Source organism: Dipodomys spectabilis, unplaced genomic scaffold, assembly GCF_019054845.1.
Source record: "Dipodomys spectabilis isolate Male_0828 unplaced genomic scaffold, ASM1905484v1 ptg000019l, whole genome shotgun sequence".
NCBI lineage: Eukaryota > Metazoa > Chordata > Mammalia > Rodentia > Heteromyidae > Dipodomys > Dipodomys spectabilis.
The window spans coordinates 1,884,909-1,906,101 of record NW_024870696.1 but is presented as its reverse complement, the minus strand read 5'-3'; the positions used below and the strand labels follow the sequence as shown (position 1 = coordinate 1,906,101).

Sequence of the window (21,193 nt, the reverse complement as noted above, 5' to 3'; positions counted from 1 at the left end):
CTCTAGGGATTTCTGCCTAAACCCTGTGCCTTCCAATGGAGTCTGCCAGAATAGGCTTGGCTTCTCTCCCAGCAAGAATCCCACTGGTAGACTCTGTAGTTCAGATATCAAAGTGAAAATAAATGTCAGCTACCCAAAGCAGGATGCAGAGAGTTCAAAGGTTACTGAACAAATAAAGCCTGGATATAGGGTGCTGCTCAGGGTCATGAAGTAAGTCTGAGTCCGGCACACAGATGGAATGACTTCATCCTGCAGAAGGTGAGATATTGACCACTGACTCCCAAAGACTGTTCCTGCTGATGATAAGAAAACCAGAAAGGACACAGACAGACAAACAAAACTCAACTGCCACCAAACAACACTTGTACAAAGATGGTCAAAATAAGCAGACTTTACTTACATGGGTTAATAAGGATGCAATAGTACCTATTAGGATTGTTTCCATGGCTTGTTTTTTTAATCCATGTGGGTGGGGAGGAACTCTCTGGTGTAATAAAGTAGCCTGAATGGGGCAATAATTTGACAGTGCAGGATCGTTATTTTAATCCCAATGGTGAACTGCACTCATTTGCCCATGGACAAATCAGGTCTGTATCTCCTAATATACAGCATCAAAATAGAGTAGTGACATTGGATTTAGAATTCCAAAGTCCAATTTTAGATCTTGGGAAAAATAATGTTCACTTGAGGTTTTCAATCTTACTGCAAAAACCTCACCAGCATCACCATTATCATCACCCAGGGCAGCATCAACTGTCAGCATCATCACCTTCCATTACAATTTGCTTTCAATTAGCTAAGACAACCTAAGAGTGCCATTCACCAAGAGTCAGTGGCTCAAGGCTCTAATGCTAGATACTCAGGAGGCTGAGATCTGAGGATGGAGATTTGAAGGCAGCCCTGGCAGCAAAGTCTATGAGATAACTTCCAAAAAGCCAAAAGTGGAACTATGGCTCAAGTGGTAAGAGCACTAGCCTTGAGTAAATTAAGAGCTCAGGGGCAGGACCTAGGCCGCAGGACTTGCGCATAAAAAAGTGCCTCTCTTGAGCCCACAAGGCACTGAGACTTGTAACAAATGCAGAATACATTTTAATAATTTTGCCAACAATTGTAAATAATTAAACATAGGCATATGTGATACTGAGAGTTAAAAAATAAGTACTTTTAAGATGAGCATTTTACTACACTATTAGTAGTGGCCTTAGAGCCAGCCACCATCCTGCCTATAAAGATTAGGGAAGAGAGGCCAAAGCCTCTCTTGCAAATGCCAAGGCTGTCTGCACTGGAAGGTATATTTACTAGGAGCTGGACTGATTTGTTCATTTGAATCCCTGGTAGGAAATTCTCAAAGATAGAACCTAATGACTTTCTTTGCAGGGTGGTTTAATCAGCACTGACAAAGTACTCAGATAATGCTAATGCTATTAACCTAGAGGCCACTATTTGCAATATTTTCTACCACAGGAAACTTTCAGTACTTGAGATCAATTTCTCTGTGTTTTCATTCCTTTAAACATTTACTGACAATCTATTGTGTTGCACACACTTTGTGTTCCCAATGATTTCAGAGTATACTACCTGGAAAAGTATATTATGTAAAGTTGATTATTATAATTGTTTCTAGTAGTCAATGCACTGAAATAAAAAGAAAAGCTAAATTTCTTTAATGTACATCCTAGGTCAGGTATCTAACTCTAAATCTCTTCTTCAAATTAACAACAACAACAACATCTAAGGCTCAAAAAGATTTAATAACCCCAAAAAATAAGTACCAGAAAATGGTACTTATGAAGGTTAGGCCAAGGGACAGACAAATGAAAAGGAGAAGGAGTGAGAATACAGTCAAGTACATGCCATAAAATGAAGAAAAATGGGTGGATTGAAGAAGGGTGAAAATACTGCAGGTGTCACACACATCAAGATGCTTGTATACATAAACTACTTTGTTAAATGACAAAAAATTTAATCGATATCTTGCAAAATTATGAAAAGTGAGGAAAGGGGGAGTTTGGAGGATTGAATGAGAATGTTAAAAGGGGTAACATTTAAATTAATAGATAAGAAGTAAAACTATCCCTCTTTGCAGATGACATGACCTTGTATTTAAAGAATCCCATGGAAAAAATTATGTTAAGTGAAGTAAGTCAGGCCCAAAGAAACATAGGTCCCATGGTTTCCCTTATTTGCAATATCTAGTATATGTCTGAGACAAGCAGAAAAGGTCAGATAAGTTGATGTTAGGGAAATGAACCCTAAGATATGTATTCAAATGTTTTTTGTCTTTCATGCGATTGTTTCTAACACATTTATAAGATGATTTCTTTGTTGCTTTGTATGTCCCTCCCCCACTGTATAACCCCTGTTTTCACTGTATTTGATGTTGGTATAATTTGAAGAGGAGAAGAAAAAAAACATTGTTTAAATAGGGATACAGGTGGACCCATTGCAACAATGAGATGTACAAGTCGTTATGTTGAAAACAAACTTTACAACTTTGGTGGGGGGGAGGAGGATTGGGTGGGAGAAGTGGGGGGAGGATGGGAAGGGATGGGAAGGGTAAACAAAGGAGGAGGCTACAATGCTTAATAAGAAATGAACTCATGGGCTGGGAAGGTGGCTCAGTGGTAGAGCACTTGCCTTGCATGCTTGAGGCCCTGGGTTCGATTCCTCAGCACCACATAAGAAAAAAGCCGAAAGTAGCGCTGTGGCTTAAGTGGTAGAGTGTTAGCCTTGAGCTGAAGAGCTGAGGGACAGCACCCAGGCCCAGAGTTCAGGCCCCACGACCAAAAAAAAAAAAAAAAAAAGAAATGAACTCATTATCTTGCCCATGTAATTGTAACACTTCTGTACAGTACTTTCACACACACACACACACACACACACACACACACACACACACAAAATACCATGGACTCCGCTCCCAAATTACTCAAGGTGATTCAAAACTTTGGCAAAGTAGCAGGGTACAAAATTAACCCTCAAAAGATCAATGGCTTTTCTGTATGCCAACAATGAGAAAAGTATGGCTGAAATTAGGAAAGCAAATCCATTTGTAATAGCCGCACAAAAAATAAAATACCTAGGAATTAACTTAACCAAAGAAGTGAAGGATCTCTATGATAAAAACTTTAAAAACCTGAAAAAAGAAATCAAAATAGAACTTAGAAAGTGGCAAAAACTCCCATGCTCCTGGATTGGGAAGATCAACATCATGAAAATGGCATTACTTCTCAGGGCTATCTCCAAATTCAATGTGATACCTGTCAATATTCCAAGCTCATTCTTCAAGGAAATAGAAGAGGTAATCCAAAAGTTCATATGGAACAATAAAAGACCCCGAATACCAAAAATGATCCTTAACAGAAAGAACAGTGCTAGAGGAATATCAATACCAAATTTCAAACTCTACTACAAAGCCATACTAATCAAAACAGCTTGGTACTGGCACAAGAACAGACCTCAGGACCAATGGAATATAATTGAAAAGTCAGAAATGAACCTAAAGACCTATAGCCATCTAATCTTCGATAAGGGAGCTAAAAAAATAGAATGGAAGAAAGACAGCCTCTTCAGTAAATGGTGCTGGAAAAATTGGTTAACTACTTATAGAAAACTAAAGCTAGATCCTTATATATCACACTGCACCAGAATCAACTCCAAATGGATCAAAGACCTCAGAGTCAAAGCAGACATCCTGAAAACATTACAGGACAGAATAGGAGAAACCCTGGATCTCCTTGGCACAGGCCGAATTTTCTTCATAGAGACCCAGAAACACAACAAATCAAAGAAAGGTGGGGCAAATGGGATTGCATGAAATTTCAGAGCTTCTGTATGCCAAAGTGCATAGCTAGCAAGATAAATAGAAAGCCCACAGATTGGGAGAAGATCTTCACTAGCCATATAACGGACAAGGGTCTCATATCTAAAATATACCTGGAACTCAAAAAATTAAATCCCCCAACAACAAATATTCAAAGAAACAACTGCCCAATAAATAAGTGGGCTAAAGACTTAAAGAGAAACTTCTCTGAAGAGGAAAGAAGGATGGCCAATAGACACATGAAGAAATGCTCAACCTCTCTAGCCATAAAAGAAATGCAAATCAAAACAACATTGAGATACCACCTCATCCCAATTAGAATGGCTAGAATCAAGAATTCTAATAACAACAGATGCTGGAGGGGATGTGAACAGAAGGGCACCTTACTGCATTGTTGGTGGGAGTGTAAACTTGTTCAACCACTTTGGAAAGCAATATGGAGGTTCCTCAACAGACTCCACATAGAGCTCCCCTATGACCCAGCAATCCTACTTTTAGGCATTTACCCAAATGATCACAAACAAGACCATACTAAAGCTACCAGCACAACTATGTTTATTGCAGCATTATTTACCATAGCTAAGATATGGAACCAACCCAGATGCCCCTCAATAGATGAATGGATCAAGAAAATGTGGTATATATACACAATGGAATTCTATGCCTCCATCAGAAAGAATGACATTGCCCCATTTGTTAGGAAATGGAAAGGCTTGGAAAAAATTATATTAAGTGAAGTAAGCCAGGCGCAAAGAAACATAGGTCCCATGGTTTCCCTTATTTGCAATAACTAGTATATGTCTGAGTCAAGCAGAAAAGATCAGATAAGTTGATGTTAAGCAAAATGAAACCCAAGATAAGTATTCAAATGTTTTTTGTTTTTTTTTCCTTTCATGCAATTGTTTCTAACATATTTATAAGATGATTTCTATGTTGCTTTATATGTCCCTCCCCCATGAAATAACCTCTGCTTTCACTGTATTTGATGTTTGTATAATTTGTGGAGGGGATGTGAAAAAAACAAATCGTTTAACTAGGAATACAGGTGGACCCATTGCAACAATGAGATGTACAAGTCATTATGTAGAAAAATGAACTTTACAACTTTGGTGGGGGGGGGGGAGGATCAGGTGGAGGAAGGTGGGGGGTGTATGGGAAGGGATGGGAAGGGGAAACAAAGAGGAGGCAACAATGCTTGATAAGAAATGTACTCGTTATCTTGCCCATGTAATTGTAACCCCTCCGTAGGGTATTCTCACAATAAAAAAAGAAATTAATAAATAAGTAAAAAGGGGTGACTTTTTTAAGATGCACAGCTTCACTGAATGTGAATCCTTGTACAACTACTTAAGGATAATACACTTATTATTACAAAGATTAAACAAATTATCAAAGTATAGGCCTTGCTGGTTGCAAGGTACCTGTCTATACTTAAACATGGATAATGACTCTACTCCCTGCCAGGGTTATCCTCTTAGGAAAAACCCTGGCACTAGGTAGGTACTATATAAATTTTTCTCTATTTATTAACCTTTTATTATTTGAAAAGGAAAGCAAAAAATAAGCAACAAGATACATCTGTGCATGTTAAACAAAATCTCCTCACATCTCATAGTTGCATATTCTTCTCAGACAACTACTTATAATACTTATTGTGCTTTAAAATTGATGGTGGTTTTGGATATTTAAATTGTAGTCAAAATTTCAATAAAAATAAATCATTTTTTCTTTTACTGTTAGGAAAAAATCATGCTCTTACATATGTCACCTGACAGATGTTTAAAAAGTTATGATGACATAATGAGCATGTGGTTATCATAAAATAAAATTTACACTTAGTGAAGTAATTCTGGCCATTAGAGAATGACTTCATCAATCATCTTGAGAAATGTTTTCTTTCCTGTTGCGATTTTTTTCTCCTTAATGACACAAGCTAATTAATGACAGATCTCCACCCTTTCCTGGTACTCTAGAAAACAATGAATCCATCGAATGTTCCTACAGAAATAATGAAAGAGCACAAAGGCACCTCTGACCTTTTGGTGTCCATGTGGCACCATAGAATTACGGAGATCTGTTTGGTTATCCAATATACTCAGGATCAACCAAGACTCCTGTGTTTTTTACCCTCAAAGAATCCTCCTAACTTAACAGCAACGAGATTCAATAGAAATGATTCCTGGTACCAGGAAGAGCAAGAAATAGTTGGTTTAAAATAAAATTTTAAACTCATTATACATTTTCCCATCTAATTGTATCCGACAGCCCTGACCAACACCAATATCTGGAAATGTAGTTACTACTGAATCACCTTAAAATAGAAGCTAAAAAATAAAACAAACATAATGAAAACCATTGAGGATGGTGGATCACACTTATAATCCTAGCTACTCAGGAAGCAGAAATCTGAGGCTCACATTTTGAAGCCAGCACAGGTAGAAAAGTTAATGAGACTCTTCTTTCCAATTAATTACCAAAAAGCCAGAAGTGGAGCTTTGACTCAAGTGGCAGAGCACCAGCCGTAAGCAAAAGGGGGGATGGTAACGGGGTAAGGAAACTCTGCCCTAAGCCCTGATGCTAACTTATAACCCCCCCCCCAAAAAAGCATGTAACTTGCACAAGGCCAAGAAAAAATATTACTGAGCATGATTTATAGCAGGCAAATGTGTTTGCTCACTTAACTTTTCCTTAGTTTTCAACTATAAGAGATGGCAATGGAATATATTTAACATTTCCTTGTCTACAAAGAGTTCCTCTTAAGTGGCCAGGAAATTTCTTCCAAGGAGCAAAGGATGAAAACTGAAACAATTAACCAAGCAAACCAAAACAACCATCATAAATCCAGAAGTAGGTTTCTTAGGAAAGGCCACTGAAATCTCCAAGATAGGGAATCAAATGTAGTCTTCCCAGCCTTGCATGCTGGCTCATGTCTGTAATCCCAGAATTTAGGAAGTTATGGCAAGAGGATTGTGAGCTTGAGGACAGAACTTGTATCAAAGCAAAGAAAAAATAAAATCAAAAGGTAGCATTTCAAATGTTAGCTCATCAGCAGAAATATGGAGATCTAGTTACAACATGTCTTCAAAGGTAGTTTTAAGATCATGTTTTATTAACATGGCAGTTCTAGTAAGTTTCATAAATTCCTTGCTATTTCTGCCTTTCTTTGTTCAAAAACAATGAGAGTTTCACTGTCCAATATGATATTCATATCTATAGCCACTTATGTCTATTTAGATACTTTAAATTACTTAAAATTAAAATTCAAAACAAGTGCACTAGGTGTACTATTTGTATTGTAAGTGCTCACCTTTCACGAGTAGGTAGTGAGTACTTGAATCACAGTCAAGACAGAAAATTTCTATCATTGTCTATTTGGATAGCCCTGGAAAACCATGCAGACTGTGAATTCAATGATGTACCAGTAGGTGGCGCTTTGTGAACAAATCACACAGGCAACCAACTGGACAGAAATTCATCTTGGTTGTTTCCTGCTAAACTTGCCAGAAAGTTCCAGACCCAAACACCAATGTCATAAATGAAATTCAGCCAGTTTTTTTAAGGAAAATTTCAAAGATACAAAATGAAAAATTAGGGCTAGATTCCATTTTAATGAAAGAATCTTAATGACAAATATGTATCAAGATTTACCTTCTTAAAAAAATCTATAATTTATATTTTCCTATGCAAGTTTGTAAAGATATAGATGGAGAAAATATTTGTTGCATTGGTATACATTTTAAGGAACTCAAGATTATTTATATCTTAATGTGGGTATTTAATGGTGTTACTTTTTCTTTCATTAACAAAAAATGTGAATTTAGGAGGTTGGGTGAGGAGTAGCAATTAGTCAAAATACTTAAGACAAAATCTATGTTAGCTAACAAGAATGGAACTTTAAGAAATATTACTCTATCTCTCTTGGAAAATCTTCAAATAATGATAGCTAGCATTGATAATTGAAAAACATTTTTCAACGATCATTTTTCTTGTCTCCAGTTTATAAAAAAATTACAGAATTTCCAAATAAGAGAGACAAGCCAAAGCCTAGATTTGCTTTGGCTTAGATAAAGTGACAAATAATAATTAGCATTATTAGTTCATGGTCTGTTGAGACTACTGGAATCTAACATATGAGTATACATATCTTATTGACCCAGACTCAAATACACCAGTATCTTTTGACTGGCAAAACTTAATTGTGGTATATAAAAAGGGTTATTTTCACACCAATAATACATGAATATTAGAACCAAGATCATAGGAAACTAGAACTCCATAACACTTCTTGAAGAAAACTCTTTAAAATCTGACAGCTGGTTTATGTTGCTTAACAAATGTATTTGCTCCTTTGAGCTTATTTTATCAGAAAGCAAGCATAGTGAATGTGCCTCAGAAATCCACCAACAGCTGACACTCACCACATCCATTCCTTCCACAGTCACTCCCTGACTCCCTCATTGCTCCCTTCCAGCTTCTATTTATCATGGCTACAATTTTTTTCCCATCCTTTTATTTCCAGTCTATCAGACTGAAGCTGTAGCTTCTCTTCCTTTCTTTACCCAGAGCATCCCTGTGATGCCCACATTATCTTCCGTTGTCACTGAGCCAGTGTCATAAAACCACATATCTAAATGATTCCTCAGTGTATTATATACAGGCTTGCAGAGGAGAGCAGGGAAGAGAAAACCACACTAGTGTGAGAATGGGACTCCCTGTTCCATTGGGCCCTGTGCTCAACAAGCCAAGGTTCTGTATTCCCATTCTTCCAGGGCCGGGTGCATGGGTGTTTCTCCATTCAGGAATACTTTCCTGATTGCCACCTGGCAAAGGATTCCATGTCCTCCAGAGAACACCTCAGGGACCATCTCCTCTGGGAAGTCCACTATTCATCACAGCCAGACAGAAAGTAAGGGCTCTATGACACTTATCACATTGTGCTACAAATATTTGTTTTAGCTCCTTTATCATTTTATGGAAGTTTGTGTTGTTTGTGTGTGCACATGGACATCTGTACCTGTGCACGGATGTGGTACTGAGTATGAGACTCAAGGCCACGAGCATGTCAGGCAAGGGCGTCACAACTGAGCTGTGTGCTTAGCTCACATTATGGGCTTTGTGGGAAGTACAGGGTTGTTTCATTCTTATTTCCATCAATAGCAAAAAACACCGAATGACAACTTACTGGCAAGTAAATGAATGAATAAACAAATGGTCAAACAGATGAAAAATAATGTATCTTCTGTTATTTGTTTCACATCGTGAAAAAGAGCATACCTGCATGATTGAGGCAGTGTGTTGCTGCCTGATAAATGAAGTTATCATCATCATCATCATCATCATCATCGTCGTCGTCATCATCATCTCCTATCAGAGCTGTTCTCAATAGCCCAGTGCTTTCACATCACACAGCTCATCATTATCCAACTTTCTAGTATTAGCTCTGATGCAATTCTTCTTTTTTAACCATCATAAAAAGTACTTCTTCATGAAAGTACATTATTTATTTACTATTATAGATCTCTAACCTTTAGATATAATTTATTTTGTGCATCAAAAAATAATGTCTCAAGTAATAATTCATGAACGCAATCAATACTTGGACAAATTTTAATTAAATAATTTCTAGTATGCATTAATATCTTTAAAAGTTTCTATGCCTAAGCAATCTGCTTCTGTTCCAGTCTTCCCACAGACCCATGCAACACTACTACATGCCAGAGATCATGTCACCACTGAAGTCACAAACCTCACCCAGCCAGGCCCTGCCTGGGAGAGCTCAGTGTGGTCACCTTACATCTTCCCTTTGTGATGGTTTAGGTAAGATGTTTATAGGTCTCTTGTCCTCTTTCCTTCTCCCTTCCCCCCTCTCTCCCCACTCCTTCTTTCTCTCCCTTGCTCACTCTATCCTTCCTCTCTCCTTCTCTTTCTCAATCTTCCTCTCCACCTCTTCCCCATCTTCCTTCCCCTCTTCTCTCTCTCTCTCTCTCACTCTATCTTCATTTCTCCTTCCCTCTCTTGCTCAACGTTCTCCTCTCCTCTCCCTGTCTCTGTCTGTCTGTCTCTCCCTGCCTCTGTCTGTCTCTTGTGTCCTTCTCTTCCTCTCTTGCTTAGAACTCTCCTTAGCAGCTACTCTCCTGTGATCTAAGTCAAAGGATTTGCCAAAGTATAGCAATATACCTGGTCCATGCTATGAAGCATGACAGGAGCAGTAATTTCTTCAAATAAACCATCACACACAAGGTTGGCATTTCTGTTTCTTTATAAGAGATAGGGACCTGAGGCTACTTTGTACCTTTCTTGTTTGCTTGTTTGTTTTTTAACCAGTCCCAGCAAATCTTCATTTCTCTTTTCTTCACTTTCCTCTACCAATCTGCACTCTGTATCAGTTGTAGGCACACATGGGCATTTCCATATAAGATGCAGAATGATGAAAAGACCTTGTTCAGATGTGGGTTCTGCCATCTACTGACTTTGTAACTTGGTTACGTTACTCACTCCCTAGTCAGTCACTAACTATCTACTAAGCAGTAATTCCACTCCCTTAAGATAAAATACAGATGCCAACAATGCCATATTACACATTTTTTTTAAAAAAAGTCTGTTTGTTTTGGTCTCCATTCCTGGCATGGGGTTCCAATAATCATTTGGAATCTCCCAAGTAATAAGAATATCTTGTTTTGAAAGCTAATGAAGGCTGGGGCCTCCAAGGTAGCAACAGGGATTTGGACTGGCCACCAGAAAGCCTAAGTTGACAGGGCTTGAACCTTCTGTCTTAACCTAATGACTTCCAGGGAGGAGAAACAGGCTGAACAAAGAGATTACTGCCAAAGGTCAATGATGTAATCCATCATGCCTCTGTGATGGAGTCTCACCAGATCCCTAAACTACGAAGCTTAGAGAGTTTCCTTGTTGAATACTATGAGGTGCCTAGAGATGGAATGAAACTCCTGCTGCCCAACCCCTCCACACCTTGCCCTAGGCATCCCATCCATTTGGCTGTCCGTAGTTGTGCTTATTTTTTAAAAAAGAAAACTCTTCTTCCTCACCTCACATACCACACAACCCAATCTTCTAACTCCAAGTGTGTGGAAGTATTTCCCAGACAGAGCAATTCTCTACCAGGCAGAAGATGGCTGTTCTCATTCAACTCAGTAGTATAAGATTGGCTCCGCTTCAGATGCCAAATCATTGTTACCTGTTGTTGCAACTGACCAGCTACAAATGAACCCAGAGTGGTTTCATTGTCCAACATGGCTCAGAATCTCAGGGAAACAAATTAACCACAGGTGAGAAACTGGGATACCAGATTCCACAGGGACAGAAGCTCTGCTCAGGACCCTTCCAAACCATACCTATGTACTTCTTCACCTGGATTCTCAAATATAACCTTTATTAGTAAAATGGAACTGGAGAAAGGATGAGCAAATGAAAAATTCAACTATGTAACTTGAGGGTAGGAATGGGAAACGGAAATGGATGTAAACAATGGAAGGAGTGACAATAATCAAGATGCATTGTACTCTTAACCTGACTTATGGAACTGTAATCTCTTTGTGCAACTACTTAACAACAATAATAGAAATGGAGGGGTGACATTATGTGATTATAGCACCTTTATAATAACAATAAAACATAAATATGTGAAACAGATCAGTATAAAGTGTTTATCGTTGACAATAAAAACTTCTTGGATTATGTGAGCTGTTCTAGAAAAGTATCCACCCCTTAGGAGGTAGTCATGGGAACCTGAGATATATAACTTATGACACAGAAGGAAGAAGTTCTGGAATTTGTGATTGGTGTCTGCAATGGGTGCATTCTTTGGAACTGAGCCCTTGACTTGTGGGGTCTGATGCTAACCCAAAGTATTAACTAACCCAATCAGAACCACATTCTGTGAATGTTCAGAGTCAGAGATTTGATTGTTGGTGTGGATAAACAACACACTTCTGTGATCAACAATTCTGAGTGAAAACCATAGGAAATAATAACACAACTTGTGAGGATAAGAAGCTATAAGCCATGCCATGAATCCAACATCTTTCAAAGGTGACCTACAAGCTACATATGCAAAATTCAGCGGGCTGACAGGCCTGCTGACTTCTCTACTCTGCCTCTTCCTAACAGTCTTACAAAGAAAGATTGAGTGTCTTCCCTGCCTGGTCCAACCCAGCATTTAACCTCTAGCAACTAGATATTATTTTTGCAAGCTACTTTAAAGCCACTAGTTAGGCTTACTATGCATATTCCCATGATCCATTTTTGTTGAGAATTAAGATGCTTGTAGGATATAACCTTCTTAGACCAATTTTCCTTATGCCCTTGAAATATTCACTGAGGCATCCACATTGTTTGCCTTTGGCAACCTAAATAAGTCTAACATTTAACTTTTTTTTTTACAAGTTCTATTTAAATATATAGTAGTATTTCTGCCTTTTAAGTTTTAGAGAGAGATAATTTGTTCCATGCATGATGAAAATGCTCTCACATCTTTATACAATATAGTTTCTTTGGATAATAGGCAAAAAGAAAGTGAAATGTGATAGTTACTCATATTTTAATGTATGGGACTGCTGTGTGCGATAAACTGGCCCCTAAGCATCAGGACAGTACTCAACATTTGGCAGATAAATCAAGTGAGCAAGAAACTTTACTTACAAGAAAATTTACTTATTGATTAAAATTCTGTATTTGTTCCTTTAGTTAGACCTCAATTCAGTTCAGAAAAGATTTAATGCAACTTATTTTGTACTATAGTACTATAAAATTCCTATTCTATTTGCTTTCAAAATTCATTTTTGTACTGTCAAATGATGTAACTTGACATTTAACATCATATTGCTTCATGACATTTTTTAATTTACAAGAAAGTCCCTGTGAAAGATACATATTAAGGGGGGCTGGGAAGGTGGCTCAGTGGTAAAGCGTTTGCCTTGCATGCATGAGGCCCTGAGTTCGATTCCTCAGCACCACATAAGCAAAAAGAAAAAAGCCGGAAGTGGTGCTGTGGCTCAAGTGGTAGAGCACTAGCCTTGAGCTGAAGAGCTGAGGGACAGCGCCCAGGCCCAGAGTTCAAGCCCCACAACCGGACCCCCCCGACACACAAAAAGATACATATTAAGTAACAGAGATTTCTAAAATACCTAGAACAGCTTCTGATACCATATAGATATGAATTAAACTTCCTAAACAAGCTGTCCAGATATGAGTAATATTATGTGAGGACTAAATAAGGTTATAATCTTGGTACTAAGGGACATCAGGTAAATTTTATGCATTTAGTATCTCAAACTCGAAAAACAGTGTTCAGATGAAACAAATAACCATGCTCCTGAAAAAATTTCTAGATGACTAGTAATTCTAGGATAATAACATTTCTAATAGCCAGACTTCTCAAAAGCAAAGTTTTCTACTAGAAGGTTTCATTAATTAAAGTAAGTTCTGAAAAAATAAATAGTTCTGTTCACAAATAAGAGATTCAAGAATGTGTTACAACTTTCTTGGTGGGAGCTCGGGGCCATGATTACACAAAGATGGAAGAAAATTGGGTTATAGTATCTGGGGGTTTTGACATATGAAAATAGCAATGTAGCAATGGTGGTGCATTCGTGTGATCCCAGAACTTGAGAGTTCAAAGAAGATCAAAGATTCAAGATCAATCTGAATTACATAGTGAGGAAAAGAAGAGAGAGGAACCAAGAAGAGGAAGAGATAAAAGGAGGAAGGGAGGAAAATGGATAAGGATGGTGGTATGAAGGAAAGAAAGCAAAGAAGGAAGGAGGTCATTCTTTTCTTATTTCTTCATTTATACTATTTTTGTGTTCTTACTCTAAATATAAAAATGACTAAATATTCAAAGAACTTTTAGAAAATGGAAGAAACCTATTACCATACAACATTTAATGCCTAGTAAAATTAGCAGGAGCATTACCCATTTTAACTATACACACTTTAAAAATAAGCCAGCTATGGCTCACATCTGTTATCCTAACTATTCAGGAGTCTGAGATCTGATATTGAGGTTCAAAGCTAGACTAGGCAGGACAGTCCACCAGACCCTATCTTCAATAAAATGCAAACAAGCTGCAAGTGAAGCTGTGGCTCCAGAGGTAAAGCACTAGCCTTGAACAAAAAAAGTGCTAAGGGACAGTGCTCAGGCCCTGAATTCAAGCCTATGTTAAAATGCAATCTATCATTCCACATCCATCTAACAGTCACAATAACATTTTTATATACATGGGTCCATTGTTTAGCAGAGCAGTGGTGGATGGCTTCTATTTGAGAGCTTGTATAGATAAATACTGAGCCCCATGGTAAATCCTGCTTGAGGGAAATATTTCCCCCAGCAATTCTCTTTATTGAGTTATACTATTATCTTCATGGTGAAGAATTCTCATAATGACTATACTGCATTCTCAATTGCTCCTCAGGGCAGCTTATTCAAATAGTTTCTAGTGTCACTTTATATCTCAAGGTAATGGGCCTGGTAAATTACAAAGGACAAATCAATGGTTCTCTGTATCATGGCCTCCCATATTTTTTATTTCTTTTCCTTTAAAAAATATATATCTCAGGCATTAACTTACATTTTCAATAAAGCATTTAGGGCTGTATGATTGGTATTCTTTCAGAGCCCTTAAATATTTAAGGGATGTCCTTTTGAAAGATGGTAAGGTATTGGACCCCAATCTTTTCTTTCAAAATTACATGTATCTCTCTTATTATTGTCAGTTTAGGACTCTGAAATGCAAACAACATAAATCAGTGGTGATTAATGTCAGCAGAAAGGGATTCATTGGAGTCATATTTTTAGAAACAAAAATGAAAAGAGACTTGATACTCAAAAAACAAGAGCAGCTGGGAAGCTAACACTGCTAAAGTCTGTTGGAATGGTGGGAAAAGAACAAGGGTACATTAGTTTTACTGCTAGGCTCTATAAAGTCCATGATCCTGCCAAAATCAAGTCAGAGTCCCATGGAAACTTATTAGTAGATCTTGTAGGTCATATGACCTGATAAATGATAAGGAAAGGAGAATTTGATCTCACTCTATTCCTCCCTCCCCCTCCCTCAAGATAAAGAATAATTCTTCCCACAATGAAAAAAAAAAGTCTTTAGATCCTAAGGGACAAAATATGAGAGATATATGCCGCAATTAATCTCTAGTATATTTGTTAAGTCTTACATCAGAATGATTTCATCTCTCTGTTCACAAAGCAATGATTAAGTTTGTATGTTTCTGGAAGGTTTTCTTCATTTAAGTGCTGTGAAATTTCAGCTAGAAAGTTCTCCTTTCTTTGATTTTTTTTTTTTTTTTTGTCGGTCATGGGTCTTGAACTCTGGGCTTGGTCACTATCCCTCAGCTCTTCAGCTTAAGGCGAGCGCTGTACCGCTTGAGCTAGAGCACCACTTCCAGTTTTCTAATGGTTTATTAGAGATAAGAGTCTCATGGACTTTCCTGCCTGGGCTGGCTTTGAACTGTGATCCTTAGATCTCAGCCACCTGAGTAGCTAGGCGTGAGCCACTGGCCCCTGGCCTGATTTTTCTTATCTTACTTAATAAGATGCATTGTTCATCTACCAAGAACAATTTTCTTCATTTATACTTTTGACTATTGTATTACTTTGGGTTGACTTTGTTGGCACCTATAAATCTTAGATTGTAGTTTAGTTTTCCATTTCTAATATCTGTTTTCTAAAAAGCCTTATTTTTATTCAGTCATCAATTCTTTTCCTTAACATTAGGAAAGGTTTCTCAAATTTATGCATAATACGCTTGATTTTATTTTTATGTAGTATTAATGCCTCTAATTCTGATTTGTATTATAATACATGATTTTCATCTTTTTATTAAGATGTAATATTACATGTCTTTATGGGTACATTATAGTAGTTCAATAATATACACAAAACATAATGATTCCATCAGAAGAGTGAATGTTTCTAGTTGAACATTAATCATTTTATACTTTTCTGGTTACTTTGATATGTATCATAGAATGTTATAACCAATAGTTACCTTCCTGTTCTTTAGTACAAAAAGACATTACTGAAGAAACTCCAATCTGTTATTGTAGACCTTAATGAATTTTCCATCTCCCACTGCCTTTCCCAGTTTCTAGGGAACACTATTCCATTCAATTCTTCTGTATGATTGACTTGTAGCTCTACAAATGAGTGACAATAAGAACAATTAACCCTTCTGTGTCTGTCTCCTTTCTCTTATGTCACTTTTCTCATTTGTTTTAGTGTAGATGATGTTCCATTATTTCTATGTACTAAATTTCTCTACCCACTCACCCACTGATGAGCAGCTGGTTTGTTTCCATATTTAACTGCTGTGAATAGTGGCACAATAACTGGGAATGCATGTTTCTGTTTGATGGTGTCATTTCCTTGGGGAATAAACTCATTAGTGAAATTGCTGGATCATAGAATATTTTTAATTTTCTTGGGGGAAATCTCTATAATGCTTCTCATAATGGCTACAATGATTTACATTCCCCTCACAGTAGTAAGGATTTGTTATTTTTTTGTTTGTTTGCATTTTTTATGATAGCCATTCTAAGAGGAGTGAGATGAGATCTCATTCTGGTTCTGACTCACATTTCCTTTTTTATTTTTTATTTTTATTTTTATTTTTTGGTTCCGGTCGTGGGGCCTGAACTCTGGGCTTGGACGCTGTCCCTCAGCTCTTCAGCTCAAGGCTAGCACTCTACCATTTGAGCCACAGCACTACTTCCGGTGTTTGTTTGTTTTTTTTTTTTGCTTATGTGGTGCTGAGGAATTGAACCCAAGGCCTCATGCATGCAACACAAGCACTCTACCACTGAGCCACCTCCCAGCCCTGTGACTCACATTTTCTAATGAGTAGTGAGCCCAAGCTTTTTTTTTGATATACTCATTGATCACTTGTATGTCTTTAAAGAAGTCTCTACTCTGTATCTCATTTTAAAATTAGATTATTTGTTTTGTGATTTTACAGGGAGTGTGGGGCTTGGTGGTTTGTTTCTGTTTGTGTTTATTCTTTGTGTTCAGCTTTTTGAGTTATTTATATAGTCTGGAAATCAGCCCATTATTGGATCAACCCATAGTTGACATTTGTTTTACTGTTCTGTAGGTGATCTCCTAATTCTGTTGACAATTTTCCTTTGTTGTGTAGATGCTTCAGTTTCCTACAATACTATTTTTCTGGTTTTACTTTTGTTGCCAGTGCCTTTAGGGGTCATATTTTAAAAAGGAATCCATAGTGGTGGAACAAGTTTATACTCCCACCAACTATGTAGTAAGGTTTCCTTCTGTCCACATCCCCTCTAGCATCTGTTGTTATTAGAGTTCTTGATTATAGCCATTCAAACTGGGATGAGGTGGAATCTCAATGCTGTTTTGATTTGCATGTCTTTTATGGTTAGAGAGGTTGAGCATTTCTTCATGTATCTATTGGCCATCCTTCTTTCCTCTTCAGAGAAGTTTCTCTTTAAGTCTTTAGCCTTCTTATTTATTGGGCAGTTGTTTCTTGTTCAACCACTTTGAAAAGTAGTATGGAGGTACCTCAAAAGACTCCACATAGAGCTCCCCTATGACCCAGCAATCCCACTATTGGGCATTTACCCAAATGTTTACAAACAAGACCACACTAAAGCTACCAGCACAACTATGTTTATTGCAGCATTATTTACCATAGCTAAGATATGGAACCAACCCAGATGCCCCTCAGTAGATGAATGGATCAAGAAAATGTGGTATATATACACAATGGAATTCTATGCCTCCATCAGAAAGAATGACATTGCCCCATTTGTTAGAAAATGGAAAGATTTGGAAAAAATTATATTAAGTGAAGTAAGCCAGGCCCAAAGAAACATAGGTCCCATGGTTTCTCTTATTTGCAATAACAAGTATATGTATGAGTCAAGCAGAAAAGGTCAGATAAGTTGATGTTAGGGGAATGAACCCCAAGATACGTATTTAAATGTTTTTTTCTTTCATGGAATTGTTTCTAACATATTTATAAGATGATTTCTATGTTGCTTTGTATGTCCCTCCCCCACGATATAACCTTTGCTTTCACTGTATTTGATGTTGGTGTAATTTGTGGAGGGGAAGGGCAAAAACAAATCATTCAACTAGGCATACAGGTGGACCCATTGCAACAATGACATGTACAAGTCATTATGTTGAAAAACAAACTTTACAACTTTGGTGGGGGGGGGGGAAGATCGGGTTGGGGGAGGTGGGGGGAGTATGGGAAGGGGAAACAAAGAGGAGGCAACAATGCTTGATAAGAAATGTACTCATTATCTTGACCATGTAATTGTAACTCCTCTGTATGGTATTCTCACAATAATAAAAAAAAAAGGAATCCATATACAATGTCTCAAAGTGTTCCCCTCTTTTAAAGAGATTACATAGTTTCCCATTTCACAGGTATTTTGTTTGTGTGTGTGTAAGGTGAAAAGACATATTCTAGTTACATTAACTGTGCATGAATGACGCTAGTGCCAAGGCAGGTTAGTGAAGTCTTTACTCTATTACTTGGAGCTCTTGTTAGGTATTTGAACACAGTGTCTGGGTTTCTATCCTATCCATTGAGCTATGTGTCTATTTTTTGGTAGTACTATGCTGGTTTAGTAACTATAGATTTATAGTATGTTTTAAAATCAGGTATTTTAATGATGTCTCCATTATTATTTTGGTTTGGTTTGGTTTTCTGGAACAGAATTCTATGTCTGTAAAAGAAGTCATTGGTATTTCAGTAGGAATTAGATTGATTATAGATTACTGTGGGTAATAGGGTCATTTTAACAATATTAAGCCTATCAATAAGCACCACATATGTTTCTACTTGGTATCTTTACACTTTTTCATCATTGATCTATAATTTTCACTTTTGTCATTAAATTTATTCCTATTTAGCAGCTATTGTGCTTAAGAGTGCTTTCCAATAAGCAAAATTTTCTTCTCCAACAAGATTCTAGTGTAGAAAATGTTACTTTTTGTGTTAATTTTATCCTATAACTTTATTAAATTTGATTATAAGTTCTAATAGCTTTTCTGATTGAGTCTTTGCTTAATATAAAATCCTATCATCTGTAAACTATAGTAATTTAGCCTCTAATATCTTATGAGTTGAGCCTGTGTGCTACTGGGGCTTGTGGCACTGGTATCTGTGGTTGTGAAGCTACAAGTCATGGATAGACGGCCTGTAGGTCATGTAGGACAAGCTCTTATGAGGAACAAGGCTTATGGAACTGGTAGCCAACATCTGAAGCTGAAAGACATAGATGGAGACTTCCCCTGCTCCTTAGAGACAAGCTTGGGTAATGCCTTCTATACCACCAGCTTCAGTCCTAACATTATGGGGCTGGGAAGGAAATTGCTAGTTCCTACTGGGTGAGCACCAATGAGGTCTGAGTCTTGAGGGCATTACTGCACTGTAGCTACATCCCTAAAACTGCAGGACGCAGCTAGACTCTTTCCTAGCTCCTGAAGGACAGGTTCAAGGGAAGCCAGGACTTTGCACCTGCAGCTATAGCCCTAAGACTGTGAACTAGGAAGGACACTTTCCCTAGTTCCTACCGGATGAGCACAGTGGTAGAGGCATGGTGGGGAATAGGATCCCTGATAGCTCTGTTCTATGTCTCAATGGCTAGGCCTTGCAGTCATAGCTATAGTCTCAAACAAACAAGTTCTCTGAACATTTCTTCACCCATAAAAGCTTGAGAATTCTTATCCATTAGTACACTAAGGAGAATACTGATGGACCAAAAAATTAGCTTGAGGAAACAAAAAAATATCACTGATTTTGCTTTATAATACTATTCTAAAACACTTCAGGTAAAAGAAAAACATTACTATATTAGTATGGTACAACCCTTCCAGAGTTCTAGAAAACCAAGTTTCTGCTTGAATTGACTCAAACCATCTAGGCATGTACCAGGGGAAAATGGAGTGAATTAATTATAAATGCAATGTTTCCCTAGAGTTTCACCCAATTAACTAACAAAAGACCATATTCAAACTGCAGAATATAGGTTAGCTACCAAGGAGAAAACTAGTCAGATGTCAATCATTTTGTTCATTCTCATTCACTTTTCTGTCATTAATTAACATTCTAAGAATAAGCCTTGAAATGCAATGGTATCTTTTTCTTTTTTTTTCAACCATGATCAAGTTGACTTTATCCCAGAGCTATAAGGATGATTCAACATAAACAATAAATATAATAATGCACATCACAGAATAAGAAACAACAAGTTCATGCTTAACTCAATAGATACATAAAAAGTTTCTGACAAAATTCAATATCCATTCATGATGAAAGCCCCTCAAAATTGCCATCCTGGGATCTTCTTAAATAACCTTATTAAAATGTATCCAAGAGTATCACTTTTTGTATGTTATAAAGTTGTTTCTAATACCATAATCAAATAGCCAGACCAAGTCTGATGAAATCAGTCTCCCACATGGATGATTTACAATTAAATATTTTGTGAAAGGAGCAACCAAATAATTCAGCTTAACAATGAAGGACTGCTGACAGTAATTTGCTCACTACATTAAGGCTTTCAGCTACTCTGCAGACATGTACAAGTCAAATCATTCTACTGAAAGAAAAACTATCTTCATTTGATAGTTCTGAATAATGTATATGCCTTGTAGCCATACAAGCAAGACACTATCTGAACATTTAGTCAACATGAGCACAATTCAAGATTAACTATTCCTTTACTTAAAATAAAATGTGAGTATTCATGTATATAAAAATATTCATGTATATAAAAATTATGGGGTTGGGAAGGTGGCTAAGTGGTAGAGAGTGCTTGCCTTGTGAGGCCCTGGGTTCAATTCCTCAGCACCACATAAGCAGAAAAAGCCAGAAGTGGCGCTGTGACTCAAGTGATAGAGTGCTCGCTTTGAGCTGAAGAGCTGACAGTGCCCAGGCCCAGCGTTCAAGCCACATGACCAACCAAAAAAGAAATGTTAACAATGATTTAACTTTCAAGATGAGAAGCAATTTAAATTTTATTTAAAATATATTGGTGAGAACATTTATTTAACTTAAAAAGCAAAAATGTAAATCATATATGTAATGAGATAGTATTTAAATTGGAAAGTAATTTTTCAAAGCTACTATAAAACAAAACTTTTATAAAAGTCCACATGACCGATTATATAATTGAAATCTATTAACATATTCAGAGATGATTTTCATATTGCCTTACAATAGACATCTTCAACTGACAGATTAGGCATGATAGTGGTAAAATTACTTTATTTGTTCGTGATATTTAATTTCCAGCCTAGCTGGCTCCTAGACAGCAAAGGAACCCCATGCATTTTATCACTAGAAACAAGTTGGGCAGCTCTCA

At 37.2% G+C, this 21,193-nt stretch overlaps 1 protein-coding gene across 1 annotated transcript in view; it reads right to left on the bottom strand.

Moving 5' to 3' along the window:
• Positions 1-21,193, bottom strand: part of Hmcn1 (hemicentin 1) — a 432,339-nt gene that overhangs the window by 218,358 nt on the left and 192,788 nt on the right. The gene's annotated exons all lie outside the window — the stretch shown is intronic.